An 11664-nucleotide genomic window follows, 5' to 3' on the forward strand; every position below is an offset into this window, starting at 1 on the left:
GTAGCACCCCAAAAGAGACCATTTTTGACATAAAAACCTGTTTTAGACATTTTTTTGAAAAAATGCTTCCTTCACCCTAAAAAGGTGGTTTTAAATGTTCAGTTTCCTATACTTTTGTTTCATGAGAGACATTCTTCAAAGTCTTTTTTCCAGCCATGGCTTAATTCCGAATTGTCACCTAATTTGGGTGTACTTTGTCTTGGGTCCAATCTCTATCATGGAAAGTTTGCTATATCTTTCTAAATATAATGATTGTTTGTTCTAGATTTGTGTTTTAGCGTTTCATATTTGAAAGAACTTATGTTTAATTGCAACATTTCAAACTACAAACCCAAACTGGGTGCTATGATGTACAAGATTGGGCTACGAGTATGCATTTTACCAAGTTAGCAATAGGTATTTCCTTCATGTTGCCAATGCATGACTTTCTTTATTATACTCAAAAATGGATTTTATTATACATGTACTAGAAAGTTGTTTACGTGCATATAGGCTCCTTCACAGTCGGTTTGTGTTGTGTATGTTTACAACTGAGCCACATATAGACTGGGTTGCCGGGACTACCAGACAAAGAATCTGTTTTTGAGTTTCAGTTTTACTGATAAGATGGCTAATTGAAAATAAACACTTATTTTGTAAACAGATAATGCTCTGTGGTTATTTATGGATGGAAACTTAGGAAATTGCTATTAATGAAATAATTAATATATTAAACATACATTTTGCTTTGTTAACGATTAAAATCTGCTCAGAAATAAGGTTTTAGAACATTTTGAACAATTTTGCTCTATGAAAAAGGATACAATTGCACCCCTGCTGATCTGACTACTGATAAGCTGTCAACAAGCATTGACAAGTAAATTATGACCACTAATTAAACAATAATAATGAGCATTATCTGACCATTCCCTGATCTGACCAGAGCTGGGTATAAATAGTGCACTACTACCAACACTAATTGATGTTGGGAGTGACACTAGTCGTCGAGGGGGTGGGGGTACCAGTAATTGGGGTAGATAGTGGCTTTGGTTTTATACATTTTTAGTACGTGTAGAGCAACCGGAATCCCTGGGATTGAGAAATCAGTCTTTTTGATCAGGCCAATGAAAGTCGATTTTGAGTTTCCCGTCACCGCCCTCACTTCATTTTCTGACCCTCATTTGAATTCATTATTGTGACTATTTTTAATATACTGTACTTTTGAATCTCATTAGGGCTAAACATCCATCTTCAAGTGAGTGAGTGGCAAATAACAACACATTTTACATTCGTGTTAGTCATATAACGAAAGGCAGAAAAATAATGAATAATGAAAAAGTTACCTCACTTGTTTTCAGAAATTATGTGACGGGAAACTCAAAATTGACTGTTAGTGGCCTTATGATGTGATTGTAACTACCAGTAAACTATACATTGCGAATAAATATATCTGAAATTAATTACCATGCTTCAATATCAAGGTTAACAGTTACTGATAATAGATAATTGGACTGTCATGAAATGTGGTTGATATGAAATCCCTTAATTAAGCAGCAAACATTCTTAAGGTTATCTGAATATAGATTGTTGGATTGTTGTAAAACAAGTATGAATTAAATGTAGACCAATTTAGCACACATTTTCCAATTTAGCTTTCGACATGAAAATTTTGAGTATTCCTAGTATGTCATTGGTGGTATTTACCAATAAATGCCAATATTTCGCACCCGTTAGTTGTGCCAAACATTCAAATTTACTAGCTTTCCAAGTACTTGCAATGCAAAATTATGAAACATGATCTTCATCCATGGCGTTGTCTTTTTAAAGACATTTCTTGTTTGGACTAATAACATGGCCTACATGACCGAAATTGATATATATAATGCGCAATTTAAAAACAATGATTCATTAAATTTTTGACCCCCCTCAACTTCGAGTGTGTGGGAGGGGGCCACATGGGGGGGAGGGGGGGTACTAGTGTGCATGAAGAATACATTTTATGATAAGAGTAATTTGTTAAACATATAGAGTGATGTCACTAGCACTACAAATTGGGACTAAAATAGTAGGCCTATCCCAAGGGAAATACATAGGTCTACACACACTCACCCACCCCAACCAACCTCCCCCCCAAGTCCACCCGACAGCCACTTAAAGCCAAAGGATACAGCTAAAAGGTTCATATCAAACCTGTTGACCCAAGTTTGCTTCCATTTAAACTTAAACATGACTAGACTTGATATTAGAGTATACATAGGCCTATACGATCAGTCCAGCATCATCTCAAACGTCATCGTTCATTACTACACATTACATACTTCTTACTTGGGTAATATTTATTGAGGAAAAAGAGATGAGTTTTTGAACGCAAAACCCAACACAATCAGTATAGCCTGCTGGTCCGATAATGGACTAAAATTCATCAATTTTGGGCATGAAAAGGTGTTCTCAATAATGTAAATCATCCAGTCAGGGTTCTAAGGAATTTTCATTTTAAAATTGGAGATTTTCTCATATCCGAAACTGAAAATTCCGAAATGTGACATCTCTGTTAAGCATTTAGCTCTTGGTCCAGGGCCACTCCAAAATTTAAAAAAAAAAAAATTAAAAAAAAAAAAAAAAAAAAAAAAAAAAAAAAAAAAAAAAAAAAAATCCGAATTTTTTTTAATCCCTAAAATCCGAAATCCGGATAAATCCGGAAATGTGACATCTCTGCCAAATTTAGAAGGTAATCAGCCAATTAGGCGAAAAAGCACCAGCTTGACTGATAAAACTTCCGGGACTTAATGGGAAGTTACAGACCGATCAATATAAAATGGTCACAAAACCCATTATTATTGCAATTGGAACTTCAGAGCAAAATTTAAAAGAAAACACATCAAATTACTGCCGCACATGAAATTTGCAAAAGTAGCCCAATTTCAGGCAAGTAGGGGCATTTGAGTAGGGGGAAAGTGATCGCCAAGTAGCCCAATTAAGTGCCGAGTTGGAATCACTGGTTGCCTTTTGATTTTACTGATAGCACACTACAGCACATGTATGCTTGGTTAAGTAGATAAAATGTGAATTGTTACAATTCTTCAGTCATGAGTTTCAGAGTTCATATGATTCACAATTTACTGTTTTTTTTAATGTTAATAAATAAGTCTGATGACTCTGATCCTTTAATTTTGTTCTCATCTCTGATGCTGCATGATCAGGATTTTACAAAAACTACATTTCCTTAATATGTGCCTAACAATTGTTTGAAATGTTATGACATATGACCATACGGGGATGTGCCGCAAACATGGGTAGCATTTTCAGTCTTTTGGTATACCAATGGCTCCCTTTTAGCCAATTCTGGTATTCGGGTTGGTCCTTTTTTCAGAATGTTTTCATTTTTTCCCAGAAAATAGCACAATTTTGCCTCACTGTAGCTTAAAGTTTAGAATAGTTTAGTATATTCGATGGGTTCAAATTTCTTGAAAAATTAGTATACCGATGGGTCCACTCTCAAATTCTCAGCGCCACCCCCCTACCCAAACCAAACTTGAGTACCATCCTTTGGCCCTAATGATGAGTGCATGCACATGTGCTTATATTTATGAAACAAATCATAGTGGGGTGCACTGTTTAGGTTTTTCAATCACCCATTCATAACAATGAGCTTGAAGTTGACACTCACGCCAAGGTCTTAGCCAGCCATGCATCCACCCGTCTTTAAGACGGGCTAATCTAATTTTAGACAGGTGGATTTAGAATGGCATGCACGCAGTTGGGCGCAATGCTTGCACTAGTTGTGCGTTGTGTAATGCGTGACTGGCGCATGGCCGCATGCTTATGTGAATTTACGCGAGTGTGAGTTTGGACTTTATTGATGCGCGTAGTAACAAAAGCCGAATAATTTTCGCCTTATAAGCCGACCAAACTTAGTGCTTGACACGCAAGTGGTCTCAGGTTCAAATCCCCACCAAAAGCATACAACTTCATTCCTTTGCATATTTTCCTTTCAATCGCTAAAAAGCCCTTGGGATGCTAGGGTTAGCACTTACTGTCCTTACAATGATTTTAAGGACAGAAACCCAGAAAATGGAAAATTACTTACCACTTTGGTTCTATGTTATGTTAGGAATGTTGCACAGCCAATATATCCAGTATAACTATGAAGTCAAACTGCAGATGGTAACAAAGAAACAAGAGAGCAAAATTTATTAATATGAATCAGTTATCATCTTATCTTTCATTACTGTGCTACTCGGATGCAGTGGCGTAGCGTCATAGGGGCACGGTGGGGGGGTGGGGTTGGCAATCGATGAGTTTGGACAAGTTTTAAGTTTTCACTATTATTGTTTAAATTATTGCTTTAAACATATAGTGTTGGGTGTCCAAATCAGAAGCGAGGGGGGGTATTTATCTATACACGGGGGGGTGGAAAATTTTGCAAAATGAAGGTCCATTTACAATTACCTAAAATTTGTAGGTCTTTGGGGGAAAAATGTGTACCTTCAAAATGAAAGGTCAAAATTTTTAAATGCTTGTCATCTTTTCCTCCAAGCTGCATACACTTTCAAGTACATATCATTAGATTAATAAATTAAGTTTCCTTTGAGGACTGTTAAATATCAAAAATAAAAAATATATCAAATTTTAATAATTTGCCAATGCCATAAAATTTGTATTATATAATTCCAAAAAATAAATCAAAATTATTTGATATCAGAAGGACATTCCTCGTATTCAAAATATAATTTGATGTCTGATGTGCTCTTATGTCCCAGAAAAATACTGTACAAAATGTTGTTATTTCAAACACATGCTGTCACCCAAAGACCCATTACTTGTCCACTCCACCTGTCACACAAAGACCCTTATTTTTCAATTTGAACAGCAACTTTTATTTTATGACTGATTTTGTTACATATATTGAAATAACTAAGCCATTTGATACCATTTACAACTAGAAAATAGAAATTCAATGTTAAAGGCTTCTTTCTTACTGCCCCTTACTGTCAAAATATTAGCCCTACACCTGTATCCATTTTATATTGAAGTGAGCCCCCCCCCCCTTTTATTTGGCTCTCACCAAATGCCCCTTACTGTCAAAGTGTCAGCCCTACAGTTATATCCATTTTATATTTTCTATAACCTGTAAATACAACAAGATTACACCCGTAAGTGCATCATCAAGCAAGAATCTGGTGAAATTCTAGCATAATTAGGCAATGAAATGGATGGAAGTATTTAGTCATAATAGGTTTTGTCCATGAAATTTAGCGATCGTCACTGCATGACTGACATGACTGATGCACAAGTTTTAAGCTTACTCACACGATATGCATTTTTATCAATTTTTCACTGAAATATTGGAGGGGGCGTTTATTAGAGGGGGAGCGTTTATTACAAACAATACGGTACTATGACAACCATATGTCTGATTTGCAAATACTACCATACTTGAGTGTTTAAAGGCCCCTCCTCGAAGGCTGGAATAGAAATATTTGTCTGAAATGAACAGTTAACATTAGTACTGAAGGAAAGTTAAGATTTTTTCCATCATAAAAAAACGTGTTTATTACACCCATCAAACAACCTAACCTTATCATAAATCCATCATTTGCGTTCATTTTAATGATAAAATTTTTACCCCAGGACCAGAAATAAAAAATTACCAGGGGGGTTGGTGAGGCCCACCATTGGTTTCTACAGTAAAATCCATGATTTTCATTTTGCTCTTGTAAAATTATTCCAAGAGCTACTAACTTTGTTACCATTAGTTAGGCTGAAATAGTCATTTCCTTTTATATTTAGGAGAAAATTTGGTGAAAATTACATATTCGTAGAATTTTTAGCCGAAAATCAATTTTGCCTATATACTTTTGTACATAGCCAGAATTTCCTAAATTTGCATGGAAGTGCTTACATTATCATTATGACATCATAGCGACATTATGTGGGGAATGTTTGTACTTATTTTGGTACCACTGGATAGAGGAGACCCATAGCTATAAATTGGTGCTAAAAACGGTATATGACGCTTATAATTAGAAAATGGGGGGGGGGGGTGAAATAAAAATAAAAATAAATAATCCCCCTCTCCGTTGTCTGTGTTACAAAATAAACTACATTTGCGGCAGCTCTGCAACATGTGAACCATGTTCATGGTTTTGTTCACATATGAATCACACTCATATCCCCGCACCCGTATATCATTTGGCTCACTGTCCAAAAAGTTACAGAAAAGTTTTGTTAAATAAATCCATAAATTTAACAGAAATCATGAATGTGATTTATTCATGTCAAGTCCATACTTTTGCATATTTTGGGGTTTACTTTTCATCACATTTTGTATCGGGGTGACATTTCAGATTCCCAGCTTCACACTTCTCTACTAAACCAATATCAAGATTCCCCATCGTCCAAGGTATATACCGATAATACTGTTTGTAAAATTTTAAACTTACAGGCCTATGTAGTAGGGTTTGAGTTTTGAAAATACCAGGTGTGCTACAAATCACACTCCTTGAAATGTTAAGGGGAGCTGTGAGGTGTGCTATAAATTGCACGTGTGAAGAAGCTAAGGCTCTAGCAGATTTGTAAGGTGAGCTATAAATCACACTCGGATAGGTGATTTAAGGTGTGCCCTGCGTGTGCGTTGCATTTACATGCCTTAAAACTCAAAGCTTGCCTATGATCCTAGCGAAAGTGTAAACAAAATTAAAATTGTGTAAATAACATATGGAAAACAGCACAAAGTTGAAGCCCCAAATACATGTAGCTAATAAAACTACTAATTTCTATACTTATGTAAAGAAATTGCAGATCCATGTAAAATATCTTATTTTGTCTATTAAAAGGGCATTTCGTGATCCACAGCCTCATCCCCCCACTTTTCTCAAAAAAAGTTGAGATTTTTATATCACTGCAGAGTGCAGACCTCTGGCTACATAATGTTTATGTACAAAATATTTCTTGCAGATTAATTCGTTTAGCAAAGATATCGTGAAATTTGAATTTCGTTCTGGTGCACCAGAACGAAATTACAACGCATTGTCTATGGAGCAGTGTAATACACATAATCATGCATAACTCATGAACGCAAAATCGGAATCAACTGAAATTTTGGGAACAGGTTTTTTTCGTGGATATCTAATGAAAAATGACATAAATAGAGGATGCAAGGATCACGAAATACTCCTTTAATACACAGCTTTCGGCTTAACTGTTAGCAGGCTATGTTAGCACAACTATAGCATTAACAAGGATGTCAAAATTTGAATTTGTATGATTTTTACATTCTCCGGATGATCAAATCACTGAATACGCCTTTAACTTACCTGCATGTGCACTCTCTTTCTCAATGATCCAAACAATTAGGACATGCGAGCAAGTGTTTCCAACTGAATATGATCCCCTCTGTTGCACCTTAAGTATCTCAGCTCTCTTCAGGATCTGTGGTCAATTCAAGTGTTTCAAAATATAATCTCAGTTGAAAGAAGGTTAGACAGTTTCTTTTGCTGCTGCAATTTCACAATAATAAATTATTAGAAAGCTGTGCATGAAAGACAACTGGAGAGTTGTTGGTTCTGCTACTTCTTCCTGGTAATGGCCTAGTTTGATATGTGGCATCATCCCACCCTTATGGTTACTTTATTATAAGGCACATGAATTGATCACAATCAGACTGCGTGATACTAGCCTAGATCTACATCTGCTAAGCAATTACGTACATGTAGTTCACTGTCTGACTGTTGGATGTTAATCATATAAAGGGAACCCGGGAAAGGGACTCAGCCTATGTATGATATTAAATCCAAATTCCCTTGATATCCATATCTATACTTGTTTGTTTTTGAACCATTGTTTCATCATGCTTGATCATATCTAGTATTTACATTATTTTGAATTGTAATTGATAATAAAATCACCCGATGTCGAGCGTAAGTTTGTACAAGGGTCAATTAGTTACAGTGCACAGTCACCTCGAGAGATAGCATTCACCTTCTTGATTCTTGCTAAAGAATATATAAAATGAATACTTCATAAACAAACAAAATATAACCGGCTTGATTTTGTTTGTAGACAACCTCTCAAACATGATAATTATTATTAATATTAAAATCTAAACTCACATGACAATTCCACATCATTATGCGCAGGCACCATATTTAGCATTAGGTTTGGATTTAAGCCAGGTGGAAAATCAAGAAAATATTTAAATATCCAAACCTAACGCTAAATATGGCGCCTCCGCCTACTGATTGTCGTGTAGGAATGTGCACATCTTACCATTAGTAGAAGACCGTAGTGTAGAGTTCGTGACCAACTCATAGAACAAAGATATGAAAGTTATTTTGGGATCTTTGATTGATTCTGAATCAATTTACCTTGGGCTCATCAATTTTACATGGGGTCAAATTTTCAGAATGCTCCAATTATGTCAAGTAATATATCAAATTACTCGTGTGGTCATGAGGATTCCAAAAATGTATAGTTTGTTATGTGTCAGACATTTCAAGAGGGCGCTATGACGAAAAATGTTCATAGGTCAACAACCTTTTTGAATTCTGACCATAGTAAACAACGTCCGATTTCGGTGATTTTGGTGTCTAATTATATGTTTTCTTGCATCAGAAATACAACTAAGCAAATTACCCCCCCCCCCCACTGGCTACGCCACTGCATGTACCATGAATAACAAAAGTGCACTTCATCATATAACTACCGGTAATTGCCTGATGAAGTGCTAATTAAAACTATTGCCTGTACATATTTTTTCAAATTTGCAGAACCAAATACTAATAAGAACGGGTGGCAGGTGTCGCAATCAAAGACAGATCTTCTCCAAGCTCTCGCATATATCAGAAATGATCACAGATGCTTGTAACAAAAACAAAACTGAAAAAAAACCCACCAAAAACAAAACAAAAAACCAAAAACAAACCTTACAACTTGATATTGATAGTTACTACTATTATTTTGTCCTCTTCTTTTTAAAAACAAAATATTGGTCAGATCAATCCTCCGATCCGAGCAGGGTCAGAATTTTGGCGTGAATCAGAGAATCGATTCTCGCAAAGATTCTCGCAATTAGATTTGCGTGAATCAAATTTGATTCCCGCAAACATTTGTAGTTTACACAGAAGTTGATTCGCGAAAATCAAATGATTCCAGCAAATTGATTCTACAAGAATCAAGATTGATTTTTGCACTGTGAAACAAAATTCTGACCCTGCCGAGCCGTGGCTATTCACCTGTTTTCGAGAATTAACCCAAGGGAGATAGGCAGCTGTAGTAATTTTAACTACAAATTTCGAACGTTTGAGTTGAGGACTTGTTCTCAAGTAGTAGGTGCCATAGGGTGTCTTTAGTGTTAATTGTTTTCATTATAAATGTTGCAAAATATAAATTTATATTGACAATAATTAACAACCTGTAGCTGTTTGACTTCTCCATATAATATATTCATACACTGCTCACCTGTGTTTTCACATCATATTTTGTAGTGAAAATGTAATACAAATGTGTAATTTGCAAAAAATATGGAGCGACTAAGTATGTGTGTGACTGTGAATCAGGGTTGTAGCTAGGCCAATTTCTATGCCAGGTGGCAAATTATTATGGCCGAGCGCCAGTGCGCGTGGGAGCTCTCGCACTTACGGCCGGGGTCCAGGGGCCCGCTTAAGGGTATCACCCCCTAAAAAAAAAATTTTTTGCTCCTCTTATGATGAAAAAATCATTTATTAAAAAAAAAAAAAAAAAAAAAAAAAAATTTTTTTTTTGGTGCCGGGTGCCGGGCGGCCCCGCCCGGCGTAGCTACAACCCTGCTGTGAATGCACATTAAACACACAAACACATCCGTGAGTTTCAGTTATTGGAACTGGTTCTGTGGTGAACTATATACATTAGCTCGAGATACTCTAGCTAAAATACAGGTTTACATTTACAACCTTACATTAATATCTTGCTGTATTTCAGCTAGAGCGCCAAACAACAAGCTTCCAGGTTGTTGTTTTTTTGAGAACAATACTGTTACGTAAGACGAAGAAGAAACCCGCCCCGGAGCCCGCCCTACTCATTATTTCATGGACTTATTGCAATTTATCTCCACACATTACGTAATCAACACACTGCTTTTGCGAGGACAAGTGAATGGTGAATGGATAAGAAATTGACAGCGGAGAATACGAACGACAGGCTATCTTTTACAATACCCTACCATTTTTAACATTCACAATGTATGTGTATGGGTCGTTCATAAAAGACTCCCATTGAAAATCTACAGTGGTAGGGTATTCTAAAAGAAATCCGAACGACACGCTGATTTATAGTTGTCAATCATGAATTGACGCAAGGTTTTTGTATTTTACTGCATGACATGTCGCAAGCACCAGGACAAATTATGCCGTATATTTTTCCAAAGATCATCTCATATGAAGTACATGTAAGCTGAATGCGATCTGTACTTTTGTAACATTCCGATCGCTTTTGATCACCTATTTAAGGCCCCTTACAGTCAATTTTGAGTTTCTCGTCACATAATTTCTGAAAAGAAGCGAGGTAACTTTTTCATTTTTCAGTATTCATTATTTTTCTGCCTTTCATTATATGACCAACACGCATGTAAAATGTGTTGTTATTTGCCGCTCAGTCACTTGAAGATGGATGTTTAGCCCAAATGAGATTCAAAAGTATATTAAAAAGAGTCTGCAAGGTTGACAGCAAAATGCATGTACCGTATTTAGATTTTGATTTCTGCACAAAAAATAAAGGGATATTCATAATTTTTTTTGCAAATATAACCAGTTTTTATCGGTATTTTTTGGAAAATCACAATAATGAATTCAAGTGAGGGTCAGAAAACGAAGTGATGGCGGGTGACGGGAAACTCAAAATCGACTTTCCTTGGCCTAAATGTGCTTGAAAACATGTGAGTTCATGTTGTGTAAACAGTCATAATTAGCATCAGTTCCAATAATCGAAACTCCCGGCTCCGACCGGGAGTTCCAACAGGTGCTGTGTATGTGTTTGTATGTGTTTAATGTGCATTCACATACACACTTAGCCGTCGGTTCGAAGAAATCGCTGCTCCAAAAATGATTGCAAATTACACATTTGTAATCATTTTTCACCACAAACTATGATATGAAAACACAGGTGAGCAATGTATGAATATATGGAGAGGTGAAACAGGTTATTAATTATTGTCAATATTAATATTTTAAGACATTTATAATGAAAATAAATAACACTCCAGCCACCCTATGGCACCTTCTACAACTTGAGAACAAGTCCTCAAACGTTCGAAATTTGTAGTTACTACAACTGAATTAGCATGGACACAAATGAAATTACGATGCAATACAATGCAATTTGAATGCGCAGCCGATCTATAGAAATAAGGCTGCCCGGTTTTATGCAGAATTAGACCACGTCTGATATAGGTATAATACAAAAAAAATTGAACTTTTTTTGATTCTCATCAAAGTAATCTCATATTAAAGAGGTAAATGAAAGAAAACTGATGAGGCATAAATGAATGTCATACGACATGTGGTTGCGGAGATGTAATTTGAATGTCTCAATTTTTCAGCCAATTTCCTGTACAAACTTTTTGTGCATGCACATATTAAAATGCTTATAGGCCTATAGGCCTACTGTGCATTAATGAGTACACATTTTAAGAAACAAGCACTTGCTATTTAC

The 11664-nt window shown here is 35.9% G+C and overlaps 1 long non-coding RNA gene across 1 annotated transcript; it reads right to left on the reverse strand.

The window, feature by feature from the left end:
- Positions 1-4066: 4066 nt before the first annotated feature.
- On the reverse strand, positions 4067-10572 carry LOC140172228 (uncharacterized). Its single transcript, XR_011861709.1, has 3 exons — positions 10524-10572; positions 7296-7410; positions 4067-4134 (listed from the first exon to the last, which is right to left on the reverse strand). It is a non-coding gene; the product is annotated as an uncharacterized lncRNA (long non-coding RNA).
- Positions 10573-11664: the final 1092 nt, after the last annotated feature.

Source organism: Amphiura filiformis, chromosome 15 (assembly GCF_039555335.1).
Source record: "Amphiura filiformis chromosome 15, Afil_fr2py, whole genome shotgun sequence".
NCBI classification, from domain to species: domain Eukaryota; kingdom Metazoa; phylum Echinodermata; class Ophiuroidea; order Amphilepidida; family Amphiuridae; genus Amphiura; species Amphiura filiformis.